An 8,605-nucleotide genomic window follows, 5' to 3' on the forward strand; every position below is an offset into this window, starting at 1 on the left:
GATATAATTACAATGCAAATTAAACATACACAATGCATGCCCTCAAGGAATTTATATACCACAACAGACATAATCACAAAGATACACATAAATGTATATACATCATATGACCAAATTTATATTTTTGTGTTGAAATTATTAGTAATATAATAAATACACAAATCAAGTATTATTTCTATAATGTATAAGGTTATTAATTTTAACTAGCATAGTACCCATGTTATTTTTATTTTGAGACACATGTATCATATATTACTGAAGTATAACAACATGAAACAGAGGACACAACTATATTTTTGATACATTATATTCATAGCTTAAATGTAGCTTATTTTTTGGATGTATGCGTATTTATTTGAGAATCTATCTTTTTGTTCCAAGAAAGTAGTTTTGGACTCATGCTACAGCTCATCAATTAATTGCATGAATGTGATATGCAGTTTTTGTGCACCTTAAAATTTAAATTATGCAGTATATATGTCAAATGATCTGCAAACTAAATATGCAAGCAATATTACATATAATTTAGGACAACTATAAGACACTTTTTATAGTGTGTTTTTTTAATATAAACTCTGTTAACAGGACTAACTTTAAAAATACCTAATCTTTGCTCTTCACAAAAATAATGTCAATTATGTCCTGTCCATGTCCAAATTGTATATGTCACGTGTCAGAAGAAAATTCAATATTCTTTAAAAAGTTACCTACAGATTGTGTCTATTATACGCAAACAACTTTTGATGTCTGAATATTTTATTGCTATAATAATTGTGGATGCCTTTAAATACATTAAAATAAAATGTTTTAATATTAATTTAATGTTAATATTAATGAAATGTTTTACTATTAATATTAATATTAATAAAATGTTTTAGTATTGATTTAATGTATTAATAATACATTAACAAAACAAAGATGCCTATTTTTGCCACTTCTATTCAACAAAGTAATGGAAGTTTTAGCTAGAACAATTAGGCCAAAAAAGAAAAAAGAAGAAATAAAAGACATCCAAGTTGGAAAAGAAAAAGTAACTATTTTTTATTGAAGATGACATAATCCATATATAGATAACCCTAAAGATTCCCAAAAAAACTCTTAGAACTAATCAATTTAGCAAAATTGCAAGATAAAAAAATAACCCACAAATATCAGTGGCTATTCTATATATTACCAACAAAAAATCTGAGAAGAAAATCAAGACAATACGTCCATTTAAAATAGCATCAGAAATAATAAAACTAATTAGGAATAAACTTTAAAATAAATAAGAGGTGAAAAACTTGTACACTCAAAACTAAAAATATTGCTGAATTAAATTGAAAAAGACACAAATAAATAGGAAGATATCTTGTGTTCATGGATTTAAAGACTTCATATTGTTAAGATGTTGCAGTACTACCCAAAGAAATGTAAGAATTAAATGAAATCCTTTTCAAAATCCCAGTAAAGATTTTGCAGAAATAGAAATATACATCTTAAAATTAATATGAAATTTCAAGGGATACCAAACAGCTAAAGCAATATTGAAAGAAAATTGGAGCTCTTATACTTTCTGATAGCAAATATATTACAAAACTAAAGCAATCAAAACAGTCTGGGACTGGCATAAAGAAAGATATATAGATCAACAGAATTGAACAGAGATTATAGAAAAAAATTGCATAATGTTCATATGATTTTTGACAAGGATGCCAAGACCCATTCAATGGGGAAAAAAGTGTTTTCAACAGATGTTGAGAAAACTGAGTATCTACATAAAAAAGAATAATAAAGTAGGGCCCTTACTTTATATATAAAAAAAATTTAAAATGTAAGAAAAACATATATTTAAACACTAAAACTATAAAACTTTAGAAGAACATATAAGGACATGATTTGTGACACTGGATTTGGTAATGATATCTTGAATGGCACATCAAAAGCATAGTAAACAAAAGGAAAAAAGAATGAATTAGGTTACATCAAAATTAAGTTTTTTGGCATCAAAGGCTACTATCAACAGAAGGAAAAGTCAATCCAGAGAATGGGAGAAAATATTTGCAAATTATATGTAACATGTTAGCATCCAGAATATGTAAAGAACACCTAGAATTCAACAACTTAAAAACAACAACAAAAAAAAAAACAAATTATAAAATGGGTAAAAGGCTTGAATAGACATTGAAGATACAAATGGCCAATAAGCACATAACATGTTTGATATCACTAATTATTAGGGAAATGCACATGAAAACCATAATGAGATCACACATTACACCCATTATAATGATTATCTCCAAAACAAAAAAGAAAGAAAAAAAACCAAAACACAGAAAATACGTGATGGTGAGAATGTGGAGAAATTGGAATACTTGTGCACTGCCATTAGAAATGTAATGTATTGCAGCTGCTGCAAAACACAGTTTGGTAGTTCTTCAAAAAATTAAGTGTAGAATTACCATATGATGTAGTAATTCCACTTCTGGGTATATCAGCAAAAGAGTTGAAATCATGGACTCAATCAGATATTTGTACACCCATGTTCACAGCAGCAGTATTTACAAGAGTCAAAAGGTGGAAACAACCCAAGTGTCCATTCACAGACTAATGAATACACAAAATGTGGTATATACGGTAGTTTCTCAGTATCTATGGGGGATTGGTTTTAGGGACTTTTGTGGCTACCAAAATCCACTTATGGATGCCTAAGTCCCTAATATAAAATGATGTAGTATTTGCATTTAACATATGCACATGCTCTTTTGTACTTTTAATCATCTCTAGATTACTTATACTTCCCCATACAATGTAAGTGCAATGTAAATAGTTGTTATATTCTACTGTTTAGAAAATAATGTCAAGGAAAAAATATTTTTACATGCTCAGTACAGAGGCATTTATCCATTTTTTCAAAATATTCTTGATCTATGGCAATTTGAACCTATGGATGCAGAACCCAAAAATATGGAGGGTCTAATATATGAACAATGCAATATTATTCAGCCTTGAAGAGGAAGACAGTTCTGACACATGCTACAACATGGATAAATCTTAAATACATTGCATAAGACTTAGTGAGATAAGCTAGTCATAAAAGGACAAATACACTTATATTTGGTATAGAAGTACTAAAGTAGTCAAATTCATACAGACAGAAAGTAGAATGGTAGTTGCCAGGGGATGGGTGTAGGAGAAATGGGTAATTATTGTTTAATAGGTAAATTCTCAGTTTTTGAATATAAAAAGTTCTAGAGGTAGATGGTGGTGATGTTTCCACAACAATGTACATTAACAAGATTTCCATTAACAATATAGTTAATGCCACTGAACTGTACACTTAAAAATGGTTAGAATGGGAAATTTTATATTAGCATATCTCACTACAATTTTTAAAAAGTAAATGACAAAAAATAAAAGAAACATTGATTTCATGAAACAAATTATTGGTTAAGACAATTAGAGTTGATTTACAACATATTTATAGGTCAGATTCTCAGATAAATGTACATATAGGCAGTTCTAATATATTAACATTTCCTTTCTCATTAATAGTCATTTATTGTTTATTGAGGCTACTTCTAAATATCAGGGCCCAAATACACTAGTAGTAATACTAATTCTTCATTTCTTTTACTATTTTACTAAGGGCCAGTCACTCTCTGAAATGCTTAGAAGTACTAATCCTAATTATTTTTCAAAAGTAACCTGGGTAAGTATTATTATTATTTCTATTTTACAAATGAAGAAACTCAGGCAGAGAAAAGATAAATCGTTTAAACACAGTCACACAGAGCGTAAATGGATTGACGATTTAAGACCAATGACTCTGCAGAACCTTTCCTCTTAACAACTCTGATATCTTATGTAGTCCTTTCATCATCCACATTGATAGGTACACTTACACTTCTTTTCCAAATAAACTGAGGTATTGGAGTTTAAATAACTTGTCTGAAATCATACATGTTCAGGATCTATATTCATGCGTATTTGACTCTGAAAACCTGGCTCTTAAATTACCAACAATACTACAATTCTCCAACTTGCAAAGAGTTTATTTATGTCTCACACAGCCCCAGGATGAACTCAAGACCACAGAATATCACAGTTTTTAACCAGAGTATTGACCACAATGAAAATAAAGAAAAAATTTGAAAAATAAACGGTAGCGGTAGATCTCATAAGTAAATCAAATAATTTGTTCCTTAAATATAGATAGATACATCACTAACATGCCTAAAAATTTGAAAAAAGAAGAAAGCACAAAATACGCACATGAAAAATATAAATGGGGAAGTGAACACTGATACAGAAGAAAAAATGATATAATTAATTCAAGTTTATAAAAATAATATCAAAGATGATATAGATGAAATACCTGATTTTTTGGGAAATATAAAATGACAAAATTGTTTCTTTAAAAAGCTAGAAAATCTAAACAGACAAATTGTCATTGGAGAAAACAGTTTTGAAAAAGTAGTCAAAGAACTACTTAAAACTTATTAGTCATGGAATGTCTTTGTAGGTCAATTATCTTAAATCTTTAGAATACAGATGAATCCAGTACTATTTTAACTCTTTCTGTGATGGGCTGAATTGTGTGCCCCCAATATTCAGATGTTAAATCTCTAACACTCCATATCTCAGAATGTGACTCTTCAGAGGTAGCCCCTAAAGATGTAATTAAGTCAAAATGAGGCCACTTGTGTGAAGCCTAATTTAATCTGACCAGTGTTCTTATAAGAAGAGAAAATTTGCACACACAGAATGACAGCAAGAACATGTGGGCACAGATGAAAGATCATGTGAGGACACAGCAAGATGACAGCCATTGTCAGCCAAGGAGTGAGGCCTTAGGAAAAGGTAAACTTGTAGATTCCTTGATCTTATACTTCTATCCCTCTAGAACTGTGAGAAATAAATTTATCTTGTTTAATCCATCCAACTCTTCGGTATGTTGTTATTGATACAGCTCCGATGAGTGGAGGAACACAAGGGCTCTTGTTTCGTGGGAATTGGGTAAAATGACATGGACACATGTGGAGTGGTTTTAAGGAGTGGAGAGTTTAATAGGCAAGAAAGAAGGGAGAAGAAAGAAGGAAGAAGCTCCCCTGTACAGACAGAGGGAGGGGTTCCCAAAGCCAAGAGAGGAGACCCCATGTGCCACAGAAAAGTGGCTACTTATATGAGTAGGCTGGAGGAGGTGGTGTCTGATTTGCATAGGGCTCAGGGGATTGGTTTGACCAGGCATGTCATTCACATAGCCCATGAAAAAACTGGCCCTCCCACCCTAGCCTTTTATTATGCAAATGCAGTGCGCCATGATGTTCTACACATGGGGATACGTTGGGGAGGCCGTTTTGCCAGACACATGTTGGGGCAAGGGCAAGAAGGTGGCAGGAATTGCCATGTTTGGGCAGACCCAGTTTCTAATGGCCAGCATTTGCGTATCAAAGGTGGCCAGCCTGACTCTAAGAACCAGTGCTTTCCTGCTAGACAAGAAACATTTCTGGAGCTGCTTTAAAAGAAACAACAACTTCCCAAGGACCTCTTTTCCTCTCTATCTGCCTAAGATAATTTTTTAATAACTCCTATAACATTATGACAACCTTAGCAAACTAACACAGTTGCAGAACACGAATTAAAAAAATTGCAAACATTTATTTTAAAGCTCACATAATATTGATAGCAAAACTGACATAGCAAATAGATAAAAAAGAAAAATGCAGTACAATTTCAGATGCAAAACCTTAAATAAAATATCAGCTAGAAAAGGTTTAGTCTTAGGTAAATATTTAACATACTGTATCATACTAATCAAAAGCCAGTAGATAAAAATCATAAAATGAGAAGAGTGATATTCAGCAAGATGGAGAATTAGGAGCTGGTGCACTCATATCTCCTTATGACAACAATAATTTTGCAGGCATCCATGGACAAAAGTGCATTTGTGGAAACATTAGGACTGAGGTAGGAGGCTGTGAAACTCTGGTGGCACCTAGGACCTAGGAATGCCTTTTTAAGAGGCAAGACCCATGCCCCAGTGCTAGACTCAAAAACCATTGTCCTGGTGCCAAACCTGGAAACAGCCTTATTTCCCTGTGGACTTGTCTACAGCACTATTTTACCTTGTTTCTGTGACCAAAACTATCTGCCAAAGGCCCAGGAGGAGTCATGCACACTAGTGTCACTGGGGAAGGCCTTCTGACTTCAGTTCCATGGTAGATACTAAAATGGTTTGCAAACTTAGCCCCAGTCCTTCTTACTGTAGTTTGAGAGCAGCTCTGCCTGAAGGAATACATGCCTGTCCATGCCCCTGTAGCCAGGCCAGCTGACATTGGCCATGCCCCACAGCAGATCCTGAGATAGCTCTGCAACTCAGCCCAGCCCCTCTAAGTTGCGGTTTGAGAGCAGTTCTTTCCACACTGCGGAGGGGCCTAGAGAAAAATTCACTCAGCATTGCCTCTGTAGGCAAGCCTACTGACCTTGGCCCCACTGTGAATCTTAAAACAGCCCTGTAAATTGACTCCAGCTCATGTCAGCTATGGTCTGAGAACAGTCCTGCTTTCCCAGGAAGCCACTAGAATACAAATCCACTTCTGACACCAATGGCAGGCTTATACGCCTCAGTCATGGCTACAGACTTGAACCAGTCCTGGACTCAGTTCAAAGCCCTTCCAGCCATGGTCTAGGGTCGGTATTATCTGTCTGAGGATTCTCAGAGTTACCCAGCATAAGCCCTCCCAGAGACCTAGAAGAAGCAGTACCCATTCATCACCTAGAAACAGGAAAACCATCTGCAGATTTTGAAGTAGATCCTTATTCCAGTGCCAGATCTGCTGACCAAAGACCTGGAGTCAGTCCAGTCCACTCGAAAAACATATAGGATTCATACTCCCTAGAGCCCCTGGTAACAGGCCCACTAAGTGCAAATTCCACTGCAAAACCAGCAGCAGTCACATGACCTGGTTCAAACACCACTTGGCCACAATCTTGGAGATAATCCAATAAGCACAGGAAATCAACAGGAGAAGGTCTTCATCTGCCAAAAGTAGTCTGTAAATACTGAAAGAAGTGTTTGCTCATTCAAATGCATAGAACAAATGGACCTAAGAGATATACATGGAACATTTTATCCAATAGCAGTAGCACAAATTTTTTCCTCAAGTATATATGGAATCTTCATCAGAATATATCATATTTTGGGCCACAAAACAACCTTTAACAAATTTAAGAATATTGTAATCATATCACATATCTTTTATGACCACTATGTTATAAAACTAGAAATCACCAATAGCAGAAATGTTGTAAAATTCAGAAATGTGTGAAAATTAAACAACTTGTTCCTAAACAACTGAGGGCCAAAAAATAAATTAAAAGCAAGTTTAAAACCATTATAAGAACACCAAAAATGGAAACATAACATACAAAAACTTAAAAGATTCAGCATAAGCAGTTCTAAGAGTAAAGTTTATAGCAATAAATGCCTTCATTAAGAAAAAAAAGATCTCAAATAACAGTCAAAATTTGCACCTCAAGAAAAAGAAGAACTTAGCTAAAAGTCAGGATAAAGAAAATGGAAACATCAGAACAAAAATAAAATAGACACAAGAAAGACAATAGAAAAGATCAATAAAACCAAGAGTTGGTTTTTTGAGAAGAAGAAATCTGACAAACCTTTAGGTAGACTAACTGTATTAGTTCATTCTTGCATTGCTACAAAGAAATACCTGAGACTTGGTAATTTATAAAGGCAATACAATGAAATTATAGGCAATCCAATTTCTGGTTACATGCCCAAAAGAAATGAAATTAGTATGTCAAAGTGATATCTGGATTCCCATGTTCATTGAGCTTTATTCACAGTGGCTAAGCTATGGAATCTATCCAAGTGTTCACTAATGGATAAATGGATACAGAAAATGTTTATATATATATAATATTTCATATATATAATTTTTTTTGAGATGGGGTCTTGCTCTGTCACCCAGGCTGGAGTGCAATGGCACGATCTTGACTCACTGCAACCTCCACCTCCCAGGTTCAAGCGATTCTCCCGCCTCAGCCTCTTAAGTAGCTGGGATTACAGGTGTGCACCACCAAGCACAGCTAATTTTTTGTATTTTTAGTAGAGGCAGGGTTTCACCATGTTGGCCAGGCTGGTCTTGAACTCCTGACCTTGTGATCTGCCCACCTCAGCCTCCCAAAGTGCTGGGATTACAGGCATGAGCCACTGCACCCCGCATATAATTTCATATATATATATGTGTGTGTGTGTGTGTGTTTATCACAATGTGTATGTATACAAACAATAAATATTATTCAGCTTAAAACAGGAAAAAGACGTTTCATTTCTGACAGCAAGGAGATATTATTGCTAAGTGCAACATGCTAGACACAGAAGAACCAATACTGTATGATCTCATTTATATGTGGAATCTAAAAAAGTGAAACACTTAGAGAGCGGAACTGTGTTTCCCAGGTGCTGGGGGTGGGGAAAATGTGGAGATATTGGTCAAATGGCACAAACTTCCAGTTATAAAATAAACAACTTCTAAGAATCTAATGTACAGCATGGGTGGTGAAGGATATTGTAATTAATTTCATTATGATAATCATTATT

Source organism: Gorilla gorilla, chromosome X (genome assembly GCF_029281585.2).
Source record: "Gorilla gorilla gorilla isolate KB3781 chromosome X, NHGRI_mGorGor1-v2.1_pri, whole genome shotgun sequence".
NCBI lineage: Eukaryota > Metazoa > Chordata > Mammalia > Primates > Hominidae > Gorilla > Gorilla gorilla.